Source organism: Schistocerca americana, chromosome X, assembly GCF_021461395.2.
Source record: "Schistocerca americana isolate TAMUIC-IGC-003095 chromosome X, iqSchAmer2.1, whole genome shotgun sequence".
NCBI classification, from domain to species: Eukaryota; Metazoa; Arthropoda; class Insecta; order Orthoptera; family Acrididae; genus Schistocerca; species Schistocerca americana.
In genome coordinates, this window is record NC_060130.1 from 192,547,125 (window position 1) to 192,564,518 (window position 17,394).

The window sequence follows — 17,394 nt, forward strand, 5'->3', positions numbered from 1 at the left end:
CAGGGAGTACGTTCTCAAGAAGTTAAGTGGGCTGTGAGACATACGCCAACTGGTAATCCTATCTGGGGTTTGGTGTCATCAGATTAGGGAAGGATGGGGAAGGAAGTGAACCATCCCAGCATTTGCCTGAACTGATTTAGGGACATCACAGGAAACCTAAATCAGGATGGCCGGACATGGGATTGAACAGTCGTCCTCCCAAATGCGGGTCCAGTGTGCTAACCACTGCGCGACTTCGCTCGGTCAAAAATGTGTGATCAGTTGGATGATTAGGGAATTGTCTGATGGTAACAGCATAAGTGAGCAACAGTTGGTATAGTCAGAAATAAAGAGGAAAGATTCTTGCTTCAGCAAGAAGTCTGTCTAGGGGACTAGTCAGGAAGGTGCCAGTGGCCAGTCTTAACCCCATGATGATTAACTGGGTCTAACGGTTTCAAAATGTAAGAGGGTGCCAAAACACAAACCTGGCAACCGTAATCCTACTGTGGCAATAGCAGGGCCTGATAAATACAGAGAAGAGTAGTGTAATCAGCACCTGAAGAGGTGCGGGCAAGAAAGCAGAGACAGTTAAGCTTCTGCAGGCAGATAGTCTTTAGTTGACAAATATCATGCAGCCAAGTCAATGTTGAGGCTAACTGACGTATCTGTCACTGGACAAAGGGTTTTTGTCTAGCTTAAGAACGGGTATGATAATGCTACCCAACCATTGTGAAGAGGAATATGGTTAAAGATCCTCAGTAGATGGAGCAACTGAGTAATATTCATTCAGATGTTGGATCATTTGATAATGAATTTAATCAAGGCCTGGGACCATACTGTGAGATGAGGAAAGTGCCTGAAGTAGTTCCAATGCAGTTAAATGTTCATAGTGCTCCCTACATTCATTTGCCTGAAAGGGAGGATGGTTGTCTGTGAAGGATGTTGTTTAAGGTGTTTAATAGCTCTTCAGCAGTCCTGAATGGGCATTGCAGTGTCTTTGGTCCACCACAGCACATAAAATGGTTGAGGCAACCTTCAGAAAGAAGAATAGCAGTTCCAGCAGCATGGGAGATTGTATCAAAGACATCTCCCACAACCTTGTTGAAGCAATCTGACAGACAGGGGACAAAGATGATAGCAAAAGCATACAACTATCATTGGCTCTGTTAAGTGCCAAACATGGTTATTGGTCCATAGGGCTGTGACAAGTGATAGGACACTGAAAATGGTCACTTATGAAGATCATTGCGTAAAGGCCATTGTAGCGAAGCCATGAACTTAGGGGAAAGAGATCATAAGGTCAGCAGCTGAATAGATGCTATGGGCAGCAACAAAGTGGGTAGGAGTATTGTCATTGAGAGGAGACAGACCAAGATTGGAAAGAAGTTGGCTAATCAGAAGGCCTACCAGAAGAAATGGAACTTCCCCAGGGTGTGGTGGTGTGCACTGTAATTGTAAAGTAAGAGGAAAGGGTGGGACTGATTGATTAATTAATTAATTAATTAATTAAGAGAGTATGGGACCAAACGGAGAAGTCATCAGTCCTGCGATTCCAAAGGGGGTTACATAAGAAAGAGAGTATGCTAAAAATGAACAGATTCAATCAGAGGAGTAAAATTATAAAAGAATGAACGTTAAACACACACCATATAAGCATAAAAGGTGAGACTAAATCTAAAAACTGGAAAAAAGGGGGGGGGGGGGAGGCAGTCATGGGATCACAGACCGTGAAGACTCCAAAAGAAGTCCCAATCACAACCAACCCGCCCATGCTCCAAGACTAAAGGAGAACCTCATACCTGGAAATAAAAACCACTTTCATGGAGGAATGTGAGGACCAGGTCAATCACCTGTGAATAATCCTCTAATATTAAATTTAAGGAATCAGAAAGACTATACTTGGCGCGAAGGGTCGAAAGAAGGAATATGGTGCCAATATGTGAGATATCGCCAGTCTGGCATCACATGGCCAATGCGTAAGCAACATAAAACAGTGGACTCCTTCCGAAAGGGGCAGGAAGAAGTACCCCAAACTGCAGTAGACTCTTTGATTGTGCGGAGTTTATTACTATGAGCAGTAGCGCTCCAGATGACATTCCACTGTTGGGCAAATAGAGATTTGACATAGATTCGCATAGCCTCAGCTGGAATTGTGAAAGGAAAACGGGGGTAAGTATCTGCTTCTCTAGCCAAACGGTCAGACAATTCATTCCCTGGGATTCCCACATGACTTGGGACCCAGAGAAAGATGACTGAACAGGCAGCATGCTCAAGGGCAGAGAGAGGGTCATGGATGGCAGAGACCAAGGGATGATGAGAGTAACATCGATCGATAGCCTGAAGGTTGCTCATGGAGTCTGAACAAATTAAAACACTATGGAGGGAGGCTTGAGAAACAAAAAGGAGGGCCCTGTAAATGGCTAGAAGCTCCGCTGTAAATACACTACATGATCCTGGCAACAAATAGTGCCCAATGCTGGTAGGAGACGTGAAAGCGTATCCCACCTTATCAGTAGTCTTAGAACCATTAGAGTAAAAGTCGGTGGCACCCTGGAACTCTGCAAGGATGGCACTTACAAGTTGCCAGTAAACCATAGGAGCAAGAGAGATCTTAGGACCCTGGAAGAGAGTGGTCCTAATCCGTGGTCTAGGTACCATCCAAGGGGAGGGGAAGGGGGGGGGAGGAAAGACATGGGGCGCAGTCCAGTGAGTGCAGATGGAGATCCCGGCAGAGGGTAGTGAGATGCATGGCAACCGGCAATCCCACCCCTGGGCAGGTGTTAGGAGGGACACATTCCTCATTGGCAAAGAGCACAGTGTATACAGGATGGCCAGGGAATTGGTGAATGGTGACTGCGTAAGAAACCAGGGGTTGGCTCCGTTGGGTGTGTATGGGGGGAGGGGGAATCTCTGCTTCTGTGAGGAGACTATCAACAGGACTAGTGCGAAAGGCACCAATAGCGAGATGCACCCTACAATGATGGACAGTGTCAAGAAGTTTCAAAGTGGAAGGAGCTGCTGAGCTATAAACCTGACTACCATAATAGAGTCTGGACAAAACCAGACCATGGTAAAGAAGGAGAAGAGTGGAAGAGTGGAACGGTCTGCACCCCAAGATGTGTGGGCCAGGAGGTGGAGAGCATTAAGCTTCCGCATGCATGTGGTCTTTAGGTGGCAAATGTGGGGCAGCCATGTCAGCTTGTTATCAAAAATAAGGCCCAAGAAACGGGACTGTGTTACAACATCAAGGAGCTGGTTGCCTAAGTAAAGTTCTGGATCAGGGTGTACTGTGAGTTGACGACAAAAATGTATAACCCGCATTCTGGAGGAGGAAAACTGGAAGCCATGGGTGGTGGCCCACATAGAGGCCCATTGGATGCACCAGGTGCAAAAATCGTCAACGTACAATGCCAGGGTAACCAGAGGCCCAACAGAGGTCACAAGCCCATTAATGGCAGTGAGGAAGAGCATGACATTTAGCACAGAACCCTGTGGTGAAGTGTCAACTTGAACCTTGCGGATAAAAATCGGAGGGTAACCACAGAAGCCCCAGTCATGGAGGGTAACTAAAATGTGATGGCACCAAGCCATGCCATACACCTTATGTAGGTAACAGAACACTGCGACAAGGTGCTGGCAGTGAGTAAAAGCCTGTCAGATGGCTGATTCCAATCAGAGTAAGTAGTCAGTTGGAGATAGCCCTGCCCCGGAAGCCACACTGATGTGGAGACAAAAGGCCCCAAGATTCGAGTATGCAGCATAATCTGGAGTTTATCATCCTTTCAAGCAGTTTACAAAGCTCATTTGTAAGGCTAATGGGGTGGTAGCTGTCGAGAGATGTTGGGGTTTTCCCTGGCTTAAGGACGGGGATAACTATACTGTCTTGCCATTGTGATGGAAAAGCACCATTGAGCCAGATTTGATTGAAGACCCTTAGGAGCTGTTGCCTCTGGGGAAAGTCCAAGTGTTGAGTCATCTGGTTGTGAATGGAGTCTGGCCCTGTGGCTGTGTCTTGTGAAGAGCTAAGAGTCTCCACCAATTCCCATTCAGCGAAAGGACCATTGTAGGGCTCAACATGGTGCAGGATGAAATGGAGGGGGGTCTGTTCAACTCTGTGTTTCTGCTGGAGAAAGGCAGGAGGGTAGGAAGCGGACGATGATGGCATCGCAAAGTGTGTCGCAAGGTGTTCTGCGAGGACCAATGGATCAGTGTACAGAGCTCCTTTGATGTACAGACCCTGGACAGTTGACTGTTGCTGGTAGCCCAGAGCACTACGGACCTTCGACCAAACCTGTGATAAAGAGGTATACGTCCCCAGAGAGGAAACGCAATGCTCCCAGCATTCCTTTTTATTCTGCTTAATAATGTAATGAGCCTTAGCACAAATATGCTTAAAAGGGAGGAGGTTGGTCTGGGAGGGGTATTGCTTAAATCACTGCAGTGCCCGTCGGCGGGCCTGGACAGTGACTGCGATGTCCTTCGTCCACCATGGTAGCAGCCAATGATGAGGGGGCCCTGTGGATAGGAGGATAGCAGTGCCAGCAGCATGAAGAAGAGCGGCAGAGATGCCTTGCCCGACTACATCAATGGAATTTGAGAGGGAGGTGTCAAATCAGGCAGTAGACATGTATAAACGCCAATTGGCCCTGCGGAATGCCCAACATGGGGGCCTGTCTGCCTGGCGGCAGCAGGGGAACGATAGTGCCAGTGGGAAATGGTCACTGTCACAAAGATCATTGGTCATCATGGCATCACCAATATAGGGAAGCCACAAGGGCAGGGGAGGAGATCGCGAGATCGATAGCAGATAAGGTGTCATGAGTGGCACTGACGTGTGTAGGAGAACCATCGCTGAGAAGACACAAATCGAAGTCCGTGATAAGTTGGTCAATTAGGATACCCTGACCCGTTGATGTGACACTCCCCCACAGTGGATGGTGGGCATTGAAACCCCAAGGAGGAGAACGGAGGCGGGAGTTGCTGAATTAAGGTGGATAGTGCAACATAAGCAAGTGGCCTACCAGGAGGGAGGTAGACATTGCAAATGGTGATTGCCAGAGTCGTTTGCACTCTAACCGCTATCACTTCCAAGGTGGTACATAGGGGGATCCAGTCACTAAGGACATCGGAGTGAACCAAAGTGCAGACCCCATCACATACTATCCCAGGTCCAGCACGGTTCTGACAGAACGCCCGATAACCACGTAAAGTGGGAGAGTGGTCACCATGGAGATGTGTTTCATGGAGAACAAGACAGAATGCAGAATAAGAGGAGACAAGATGTTGCATTTCTGGTAGGTGACAATAGTAGCCATTGCCATTCCACTGGATGATCGTGTGGCACAAGTCCAAGGTAGGCATGAAGGAGCCGAGGAGGATGTCAGGTCACTTTGTCAGTAGTTGTCACTGACAAGAATGGGGTCACATCCAAAAATAAGACGTCAGATTAAGGTTGCGAGAGGGGAGTTGGCACCTCTGTGCCACCAGGGACGCCTTGTTTCGGTATTTATGTTGTTGTTGTTGTTCTTCTTCTTCTTCTTCTTCTTCTTCTTCTTCCTCCTCAGGTGGAGGAGGGCAGAACAGAGGGGCAGTACAGGTACCAAAAGACCCTGGGGCCCACAGATGGTGGGCCTTGTGGCTGAGTGGTGGTAACAGTCTTCTGGACTGAGAGATGCCGGGGAGAGTGTTCCCGGGAGGGAGCTCGATCACCAGCAGATGCCGAAGAAGGGGGGCACTTCTTCAGCTGGAGTGGTGTGGTGGGGGTGACTCCCTGACGAGAGGTCATGGGAATGGCAGGGTAGGTGGAGGTGAGAGTGGGGCAGGGCTGGGGAAAGGAGGAGGAGGAGGAGGAGGAGGAGGAAAGGAAGTAACAGAGGCAAAAGTTGAAGATAGTGACACCGGATGGAGTCTCTCATACTTTTGGCGAGTCTCTGTGTAAGACATGCGATCCAGGGGCTTATATTTTTGTGTTGTCTTTTCTCTCTTGTTGGCCGGGCAATCCGGTGAGTGAGGGGAGTGGCAGTCAGCACAATTACCACAAACAGGCGGCAGAACACAAGGGCTTCCCTCATGGACGAGGTGGCCACAGTCACCACACAAGGCGTCCGCCGTACAGCGGGAAGGCATATGCCCCAAAAGCCCCGCATAGGTGGAGGGATGTACAGCTTCACATCACATCTGTAGCACATAACCTTGACCTTCTCTGGGAGGGTATCCCACTCAAAAGCCAGTATGAATGAAGCTGCTTTGATCAACAGGTAGACTGACCACATATTACTAATGGACTCCACTTCACCAAACTTGTCCTCTATATTTTCCACAAAAATAAAGGCTTTGCGGTGGTGAATGTATCCCCATCTGTCCTAGTACAGCTGAGGTAACGGGGAAAAGGTTTCAGCGCAAGACGGGGATCCTGGCCCTCCTCCCATGGTGTAGCCTGGTAGAGGAAGGTTGCCAGGTCATACAAGACAGCATTTAAGGATCCTTCAACGTTTGAAGAGACGGCTGTGTGAGAATGGCCAGATTTTTGCAGCTTGATACACTTCATGCGCCAAGCATCCGCCCTGATACCACCCACTCCGATCAGAGGCTCTCCCCATGGGCGCCACCCAGCCATAGCAAGGGCCGCCTGGCACAGTGGCCATTGCCAGGAGTTCCAATGCTCCAAGAAGACAAGCAACTACTCCTTGGCACACATGGGGAGGGAACAGCTGAGGTATCAGCAGTGTGATCCCTGTGATGTCAGGGGGCTCAGCCATATGAGTACATTACAACCCCACCACACGGACTGGCTACACGTATTGGTGACCTAGCAGGGTGGAAGGGGGCTAGAGTGGGGAAGGGAGAGGGGAACTGAGAGGGGAGAGGAATCCACACCTTAGATGCTAGGGAGGGAGTTTTTCCCTATATGCTCACAATAAAAACAGGAAATTTTGAAGTGGGGGTCAAACCTCAAGGGGGGACTGTAACGTCAAAAGTGTTAAAGAACAGGCAAAATGAACAAAATTGAAACCTATACAGGAAACCAGGGGAACACCCAGGTCAACATGAAGCAGAACACCAAGAGAGGGGAAGGAGGTGGCCACAGGGAAGTAGCAGGGATAGGGAGGGAGGGGGCAGGGAGAAGGAAAAGCAGCGAGGGAATCAAAAATGAGCTGCAATAGCTCGGGGCCTCATGTGCACCACACACAAACTCACAAAAGAACCATGAGCCCCTTAGGGTGGAAAGGGTGGGAGGGGGAGGGGAGTTATTGGATTAAGTTGGTCATCTCAAGGTAAATAATAGCCTGCCTTGGAGATGGTAGTGATTGCTGAGGTCATTCTCACATGCACTGCAATTACTTCCACTGTAGTACAAACAGAAATTCACTCATTGATGGCATGATAACAATGCAGCATTGGGAAATAGTCATCAGTGAAGCATGTTTGTTATAGAGCAACACGAATTGCAGAAGATGAGTAAATGAGATGATGTAGTTCTGGCAGGTGACAGTAATATCCATTACAGTTTCATTAGATCATCATGTGCTGGGTGTCCTGATTAGGCTAGAAGGGCCAGAAGGATCAGTTATGCCCCAGAATCACTAACTGTCACCAGTGGGGATGGAATCATATCGATTAACATTTGCTCCATATCAATATGAGTGGAGAGATCTGATGCCTCTGGAGTCACTAGAATGGCCTTCTCCTGATATTTCCCTTCTGTTTCACAACCGTTGGTCACTAACAATCTTGTGAGGACTTATCAAAAATGGTTCAAATGGCTCTGAGCACTATGAGACTTAACTTCTGTGGTCATCAGTCCCCTAGAACTTAGAACTACTTAAACCTAACTAACCTAAGGACATCACACACATCCATGCCCGAGGCAGGATTCGAACCTGTGACCATAGCGGTTCCAGACTGTAGCGCCTAGAAGCGCTTGGCCACAACGGCCAACGAGGACTTATCCACAGCAGTTGTGGATAAGGATGAAGGGCAGACAACTCTGGCACCCCCAGGATGTGGCAACTCCAGCCAATAGTTGGTGTCAAACCTCTGATGTTGGGGTTTCTGGGGAAAGGGGTCCCAAGAGGGAGCCCTGCTAGAGGAGGGAGCTGCTTCTCTGTATGGGAACAGGATGTGGTTCCGAAAGATGGGGCCATGGAAACCATGAGAGAAGGGCAGGGCAGGATGTAAGTATTCATGTTTTTTTTTAGCATCAATGTATGACAGGTGCTCAATTTATTTATATTTTGTACTTTTTTAAATCTGGGCAAGCCAGTGAATGTGGAGGATAGTGTTTTTTTTTTTTTTTTTTTTCACGTGAAGCACAAAGAATAAACCACCATTTGACTGTAAATTACTATATTTTTCATCTGTACTACCTATATTTCACATTTTGCATAATTATTGAGTACAATGCTAAAAGCTCTTAGACCATTAACACATCATATCTAGTTCAAATGGCTCTGAGCACTATGGGACTTAACATCTGAGGTCATCAGTCATCATATCTATTTATATCTGGTTTTTCACCATATATAATGTGTTAATTGTCTAAGAACTTTTAGCATTGCACTTGATAATGGCATAATATCTGAAATATAGATAGTACAGAAGAAAAATACAGTAATACACAGTCAAATGGCGGTTTATTCTTTTAAAAAATACTGCATGACTGTGACTCAGCACAACTAAAAACCTTTTACAAAGGTGGTTGTTTAAAGGGCTCTTCATGGAATGGCCATCTACAGTTGCCACATTTTAAGGTATGTGGCGGGATGACATATGACCAAAGCATATGCATTGGAAGGACCTCATGGGTGATAGGACATAATGTTTCATTTCACACCTGTAAACCATGATTAACTTCCTCTGGGAGGAGATTTGCTTCAAATACTAAGATGAAAGCAGCTGTATCTGTTCGGTTATTCTTTGGACATTTTTGAACATGCAAAAAAATGGAAACCGTGCCATTTGAGAGTAACCTATAGCTTCTTCACTATCTACAGTGTAAGGTTTCCTTGGACCAGATTAGAGATTTACATGGGGCTATAGAGAGTAGTCAGGAGTACTGATTGCCACGCAGTGGACCTGGGTTAAATTTCCGGTACTGCTGGGATTTTTCCTCGGTGGGAGGACTGGAACAGGGTTCACTCAGCCTCGTGATGCCAACTGAGGAGCTACTTGACCTAGAAGTAGCGGTTCCAGGTTATGAAAATTGACAGTTGGGTCAGCCATGTGCTGGCCTGACACCCCTCCTTTGCACATCCAATAGTCCCATTGACTGAGGATGACACAGCAGTAAGTCAGTACTGATGAGCCTGCCAGAGCTCAAGGACAGAGTTCAGCTTAGTGAATAGTCATTGATAAGCTACCCAGTCGTCCACATGTTTAAATAGCTTGAGATTGTGCAGCAGAGGTGGCCTTAAAAGTGATCCATTGTGCATTTCTCAGAGGGAGTCAACTACAAATTTATCTTCAATTTGTTCTACACAAAAATTATGGTGTTTTCACTGTAGCAGTATTCCCATTTACTATAGTACATACCAGGTACTGAATAAATTGTTTTGCTCCCAACTGTCTAGCCCATTAGGTAGACAATGTGGGGAATTGTGTTTTGTGTTTTATTCATATCATGATGTACATTTGCAATCCATTTGGTTTGCATATAGGAGACATGTCAAAAATTTATAAAACAGTTACATTAATAAATAATAGCACTATAATAAATAATAACACTATAAGGATATTTCTTGTAACGTGTAACACATTGTCCAGCTCAAAAATTTCCAGTTTGTCCTGCATGAATTCATCCACTGAGTACTAACACTTCAGTGTCAGTACCTCATATGGCTTTCTTTTAAGTGAGTCTAAATTCATCTGCATTAACTTGTTCCCTTTTAATTTATTACAAATTTTCATTCCCATGTATTGAGGGCCCTGGGCATACAGTCTGAGGTGGTGGGTGGGGAGCATAAAATTTTCTCGTTTCTAGTATCACGTGAATGGACATAATGGTTTCTCTCAAATAATTCATGTCTGGTGTACAGAAATATAATAATCTCATAAATGTATAAGGATGGCAGAGTTAATATTTTAAGTTTTCTAAATACTGGTCATTGTGGTTGTTTGTGATTTGCAGTGCACGTATTTTGTATGATTTGTTCTCCTGTCTTTTTAGTATCTGCACTATTTGTCAAGTTACCCCCCAAAAAAATACTGTACCTAATAATGGATTTGAAGTAGCTTGTATATGCTACTTTTTGTGTGTCCATGTCAGTTGCAGTTGATAATATTTGCATTGCAAATGCAAAGCTGCTCAGTTTGTTTGCCAGGTATTCAATGTGTGCCTGCCAGCTCAAATTTTTATCTACATTTAAACCTAAGAATTTGACTGAGTCAACTTCTTCTATACCTTGGTTGTTGTGTACAATCTTAGCATGCTCACATTTTAACTGTTTGGTTTTGAACTGCATCACGCGAGTCTTAGATATGTTTAGATTCCACCCATTTAGCTGAAACTAAGTTTCTAGGGCACTGAGGGTACTGATCACAGATTTGGGCATTTTTTTCTGAATCCTGATCTTCAACTACGACAGAAGTATCAACTGCAAACAGAACTGATGGGGAGCTGATATTTAATGGTAAGTGATTAACATAAAAGAGAAATAGGACTGAGCATAATATGGAGCCTTGTGGAACAACCTGAATTTTTTTTTTTTTTTTCCAGTCAGAAAAATAATATATGCCATTTGAAGAAATACTAACTCTTTGCTTTCTGTTGGATGAGTAGGATTTAAGCCAGTGTAGGGCACTGCCGCTAATGCCATATTTTTCAAGTTTGTAAACAAGCAATGTATGGTTTACAGAATCAAACACCTTAGTGAGGTCGCAGAAAATTCCTGCCATCTTATTTCTCTTGTCTAATGATGTACTTATTTTCTCAATGAAACTGTTCCCTCCATCTACAGTGTTTTCCCCCTGCTGAAAACCAAACTGATTGTTTAGAATAACAGAATATTTTGCAATGAAGTTTTGGATTTGTTCAACAGAAAGTTTTTCAAATAAAATATTTTAGATAGGACTGGGAGAATTGAGATAGGATGATAATTTCCTGTGATCTCTCTTGATCCCTTCTTGAAGAGTGGTTTGACTTCAGCATATTTTAGTTCCTCTTGGAAACAGCCCTCTTCAAAACATTGATTCATTATTTGAGGTAGTTGGTTTGCAATTTTATTGTGTACCACTTTAATAACTTTGGTGGGTATTCCATCCCAACCTGCATATATTTTTTTTTTTTTTTCTCAATGTTAGAATAGCATTTTCTACATCCTCCACAGAAACTTTTAAGAATTTTGTAAAGTTTTCAGAGGTTTCACCTAGGACAAAGGGATTTACTTTGTTGTGGCAATATATTACATCTACATCAGACTTTGCTTCATTTATAAGGAATTAATTACAGTACTCTGCTATTTGAGTTGGATTTTTTTACAATAGTATTTCCTTCAATGTCAATATTTGAAATTGCTTGGTTACAGGATTAAACACCTAACTGTGATTTAATGACTGACCACACAGCCTTTGTCTTATTTTTATGGTTTAATATTAGCCTGTTATCTGCCAGTTGTTTTGCTGCCCTGACAACTCCTAAATATGGTTTTATAGAATCTAACATATTTAGTGAAATCTTCTCCGTGCAGTTGCCTTTTCTTTACACTGGAAATGTTTATGCCCTGGGTAATTCACTTTATTTTTTTATTTTATTGCTGCATAGTCTAGGTGGAAATGTTTCATTAGACACACCAAGACAGCTATTTAGGAATTTCTCAAAGTTTTCATCACTTGAGTTACAATGATCAAAAGGCCATGTTTTCTCTTTTAGCTTCTCACTAAATGTTTGCAAGTTTTCTTTGCTAAAGTTCCTCCTTGTATGGGTTCTCACACGTGAAATGTTCCTGTCTGTCTTTGGCAGCTCAATGAACAATGCACAATGATCTGAAATACCTTGATCTAGACAAAATTTGTACACATCTTCATATACATAATTAGTTAGAACATTGTCAATACATGTCGCTGATTTCCAATTGTCTCTGGTAGATTCAAGGAAATTCAATCTGAAACCGTATTTTTTTACTAAGTCATTGAATCAAAGTGTGGCTACCATCACACATGATATCAATACTAAAATCAGCAGATATTACAATTTTTTTCTTTTTTTCATCTACAAAGGTCTTCTAGCATAATTTTAAGCTTACATATAAATAGTTCTGTTGTTGGTGCCCCTGGAATTCTGTATATTGAGATTATTATGATATTTGTCAGTAAGTCCACTATTTCTACAAAACAGCTCTCAAACACACATTCTTCATTTAAATAATTAAAAACAGTTTCTCATCTCATAAAATTTGTATCACTATGTAGAAGTATACATGAGCCTCCACGTGACTTGTTTCTTCTGCAAAAGTTACTTGCTAATCTGAAGTTTCCTATATTGTTTAGAATTTTAATTGCGTCCTCTGTAAACCAGTGCTCATTTAAACAAGCAACTGTAACATTTGCACATTCTGACCGAATGATTTCCAATTCATCTATTTTGGAGCTTTTGTTGTTAGAAGCATCAGTGTTTAAAGCATTTATATTCCAGTGGATACCATACCTACTTTGACTATTATTTATGGGCTTTAGTACATTTCTCGCCAGCAGAACTGGAACTGTCTGCATTGAAATTTCTAGACCTCTCTGATGAGACAACCAGATCAGAACAGCCATTGTGACAATTTAATTTTCTATGTCTGATGTGCAAAGTGTCTGCCTGATGCCACCTACTCCAGTCTAGGGCTCTCCCTATGGACAAAACTCATCCACAGCAGAGGCCATCTGGCACAATGACTATAGCCGGGAGTTTTGATGCCCCATGAAGTTGGGAATCTACTACTTGGCATGCATGGAAAGTTAGTATCAGAAGTGTGATCCCTGTGTTGTCAGAGGGCTCCACTGAAAGGGTATGTAATGACCCCACCATGTCAGATTGGCTACCACATTGGCTTTTAAGCACATGTATGAGTCTAAGCAGTTATTATGCACAGATTATCTTTAACACTGTACGTAGTGGATGCTACTGACAGTGTTGTTCTCCAGTTATTCCACATTACAGAAGAAAATTAAAAATGAAGATTAAACCTAGAAGGGAACTAAAATTGGTGCAATATAATTAAATTAAGATTTCAGGGAAATAAAGCAGAACCTAGGCAACAGCCAGGTCAACATTAAAGGTTGCCTCCATGAGAAAGTAAGATGAGTATAGTTGGAGATGGGAGACTGCAGCACGAGAAAGCATGGAGATACTACAATAGATTGGGGGGCCGTGCTCACCATGCATGTAATAATGAAAGAGTTATGAGCCTCCTGGGGGTGGGGGTGCGTGGGGAGGTGGGGGAAGGGGACAGCAAGTGGCATGGACAGAGTGACAGCATAAAAAGTAAAAGAGAGGAAGGAAACAAAGGGGCGCAAATGAAGGAGATAAACCATAGAAAAGAGGTATTAAGTGCTGATGATCCCAAGTAAGTAATCTCATCTGCAAGCTGTATGTCAATATTACAGATCTACAAAATTTAACTGATCAAATAACTTTCAAATTTAAATAAATAAATCAAAGTAGAAACAAAGTAAAATAAAGTTGGTGAAACTTTGGTATTTATGAATGACATATGTTTAATGTGCTACTGGTTTACCTGCTGCTCCAAACTGATTAGATTTTATTCTCTCATTTAATTTGTCAAGCTCAGCTTTTAATCTAAGATTTTCTTTATTAATTCTTTCTACTTCTTCTGCTTTTCTTTTTCAAAATATTCCTTTTCATTAATTATAGTCGTTTTTTCTTTCCTTTCATTTTCAAGCAAGATTTTCAGAGTTTTTAAGTCTTCATCCTTTCTCTGCAACAAGGCAACCATCATTTTTTTCTCTGTCTCCACAACTCTCAAGGCATCAAACTTTCGTTTCATTTTGAGTAATTCTATCTGTGCCATCCTTAAAGCATTGTTCTCTCTAACCTGCAAACAAATTGTAAACAAGCAATTTTCAATAACAAATTGGTATCATCTGCATTACTGGCCATCAATATGACCTCACATCCAGGAACACGCATAATATAATGAATGTGAAAAGAAATCCTACCTTCAGATGCCATTTTAACTGAGTTACAAATAAATGAAATTCAAGCTATAATACAGAAACAGTCATAACATTTTGCAAAACCAGGTAAAGAACCACAACAAAGAGCAGCTAGTTGTTGATACAGGATTTCACTGAGAGAAGCTCTGTGACAATGCTGTATCCTGCTGCCAGTGCATGTGACATATATAATAGAGGGAAACATTCCACGTGGGAAAATTTTATATAAGAAACAAAGATGCTGTGATTTACCAAGCGCTGGTAGATAGACACAATAAAAAACACATGAACACTCACACAAATTTCAAGCTTTCGCAACCCAAGGTTGCTTGATCAGGAAAGACGGAAGGAGAGGGAAAAACGAAAGGATGTGGGTTCTAAGGGAGAGGGTAAGGAGTCATTCCAATCCCGGGAGTGAAAAAACTGACCTTAGGGGGAAAAAAAGGACAGGTATGCACTCACCTTAAAACCCACATCCTTTCGTCTTTCCCACTCCTTCCGTCTTTCCTGATGAAGCAACCTTGGGTTGCAAAAGCTTGAAATTTGTGTGAGTGTGAGTGTGTGTGTGTGTGTGTGTGTGTGTGTGTGTGTGTGTGTGTGTGTGTGTTTCTTTTTTATCGTGTCTATCTACTACTGACTGGTGACTGCCCCTGGGAGGCGTTATGCATGGAGCAGAGCTGACTCTCTCTGTTTATCCAGTTGTACTTTTTACATTCATTGTTCTGTGTCTCGTATTGTGTGGATTCGTGAGAGGCCTATTTCTGTTACTGTTCAGAGGTTTATGAATAAAACATTTATTTGTGTTACTTTGATGTGTTTCATGTATTACTAGGTAATGTCAGGCATCGAATCATTCCCTAAACTACATGCCTACAAATGACATCTATCAGAAATAAAAATAAAAGATTTTTCAAAAAAACTAGAAAAACAAAGATGGGATGAAGTGTATACGGAAACCAATGTGAATATGAAATTCTCTAAATTCTCCACATTGTTTAAATTTAACTTTGAAAAGGAATTTCCAAAAGTATGCATGTCTGTATCAACATCTCACAAAAACAGATGGATAACAGCAAGTATTAAGAAAGAAGTGCTCCCAAACACTTAAACACCTCAGTTCCATGAAAAAGATTCGCAAAGATCCAGAATTCTTAAATTTCTGTCATAGATACAAAAAGATCTATAAGAATGGGCTGATTGCTGCAGAAAAGTCATTTAATGATAAAATAATATATAATGCACAGAATAAAAGCAAATCAGTCTGGGATGTTATAAAAATAGGAATGCAGAATAACATACTGCTAAGGGAGGGGGATAAAGTAATAAATGACTGACAGCACTTAGCAAACTATGTAAACTAGCATATTTGAAGTATTGCAGAGACAAAAATTCCCCCAAATAAACATAACACCTGTAAATAATGTTGCACTAAACACGGCGATGTTACTTCCAACCACAGAGAGTGAAGTCAGTAAAACAATTCAGAAACTAAAAAATAAAAAGTCAGTAGGCTTAGATGAAGTACCAATGTGTGTACTGAAACAATGGATAGGGATTATACAAGGCCCCTTAAAAAATATAATGAATGAATCCTTCACATCAGGGGCATTTCCAGAGCAGTTAAAACAGGCAAGAAATGTACCTTTGCTTAAGAAAGGTAATGCAGAAGACATAGACAATCACCAGCCCATTTACCTGCTGTCGGCATTCTCAAAAATAATAGAAGCAATTATGAAAGACAGATTAATGAATTACCTGAATAAATACAATCTTTTCAGTTTGGTTTCCGAAGTGGCAAAAAATATGGAGTCGGCCACATTAGAATCCACAAAAGTTGTACTTGAAGCCCTTGATAAAGATGAGTGTGCCACTGGCATATTTTTGGATCTTTCTAAGGTGTCTGATACTGTCGACCACAAGATTCTATTAAATAAATTAGAAGCATCAGAAATAAGAGGAGTAGCTAATGACTGGTTTCGATCATACCTAACAGATACGGTAAAAAGAGTAGAGATAACACATACTTCAAATAGATCTAAGCATTTAGTAAAACACTTATCAGAACCAAAATACATTAAAATAGGGGTTCCGCAAGGTAGCATATTAGGACCAATATTGTTCCTGATATACATCAATGACTTTTCCAGTAGTGTTACTCACGGTGAAGAAATCACCTTCCCTGAATCTTTTTTTTAATTTTTTTTTATTTTTTGTAGGGTTTTAGGGCGTTCAACTACTGAGGTCATTAGTGCCGAGTCACAAATGTAAGTGCACACATAATTCGGTACAACTCAAGGGGAGGGGGGACACAAGAAAGTTCTTACAAAGACGCAGATAAAATAATTAAAAGAGTTAGATTTCTTTGGATAAGTCCGTCAAAGTAATAAAACAAAGAACACGAGCAGCTGTTCAAGCGTCATCAGCTAAAATTTTCTGTAGGGTAGAGGGCAGAGACAGGACAACACGAGATTGAGTAAAATGGGGACACAACAATAAAACATGGCGCACTGTCAATGCATTACCACAAGGGCACTGCAGGGCGGGGTCACCAGATAGCAGGTAGCGGTGGCTAAACTGGCAATGCCCAATCCACAAACCTGGCCAAAATGACTTCCTCTCGCCGAGATGGTCAGGAGGAGGTTGTCCAAGCTGTTGGGAACGGTTTTATGGCCCAGAGCTTATTTTCTTGAAGTGACTACCAAGTATCCCACCATAATGACACAAACCTCTTACTAACAACCCCACTAATGTCAGATGATTGGACACAAAGGGAGGATGGCCGAGGCAGGAGGACTGCAGACTTGGCCACAGCATCAGCAGCCTCATTCCCAGGCAGTCCTACATGGCCTGGAACCCACATAAAGCTAACAGGAGAGCCATCATCAGCAAAGAATGGAGGGATTGCTGGATCCGATGCACCAAGGGATGGACTGGATATGGAGCTCCAAGGCTCTGAAGAGCACTGAGTGAATCAGAGCAGAGTACATATGGAGAATGGCGGTGGCGGCGGACGTACTGAACGGCCTGAGAGAGAGCAAAAAGCTTAGCCGTGAAGCTGGAACACTGGTCGAAGAGCCGGTATTTAAAGGTGATGTCCCCGACGACAAAGGCACAGCCGACAGCATCATCAGTTTTGGAGCCATCAGTGTAAATAAAAGTGTTACCGGTGAGTCGCGCATGAAGTTCGACAAACCCCGAGCAATACACTGGATCCGGAGTACCCTCCTTCGGGAGTGAGCTGAGGTCAAAATGAATGTGAAC

General features: G+C 42.7%; 1 protein-coding gene across 1 annotated transcript in view; it reads right to left on the bottom strand.

Moving 5' to 3' along the window:
* The window catches only part of LOC124555903 (unconventional myosin-Vb-like), a 143,466-nt gene extending 129,667 nt beyond the window's left edge, over nt 1-13,799 (bottom strand). The window contains exon 1 of the mRNA XM_047129961.1: nt 13,695-13,799. The gene's annotated coding sequence lies outside the window, so the exon portion shown is untranslated. The remainder of the gene's footprint in view (nt 1-13,694) is intronic.
* Nucleotides 13,800-17,394: the final 3,595 nt, after the last annotated feature.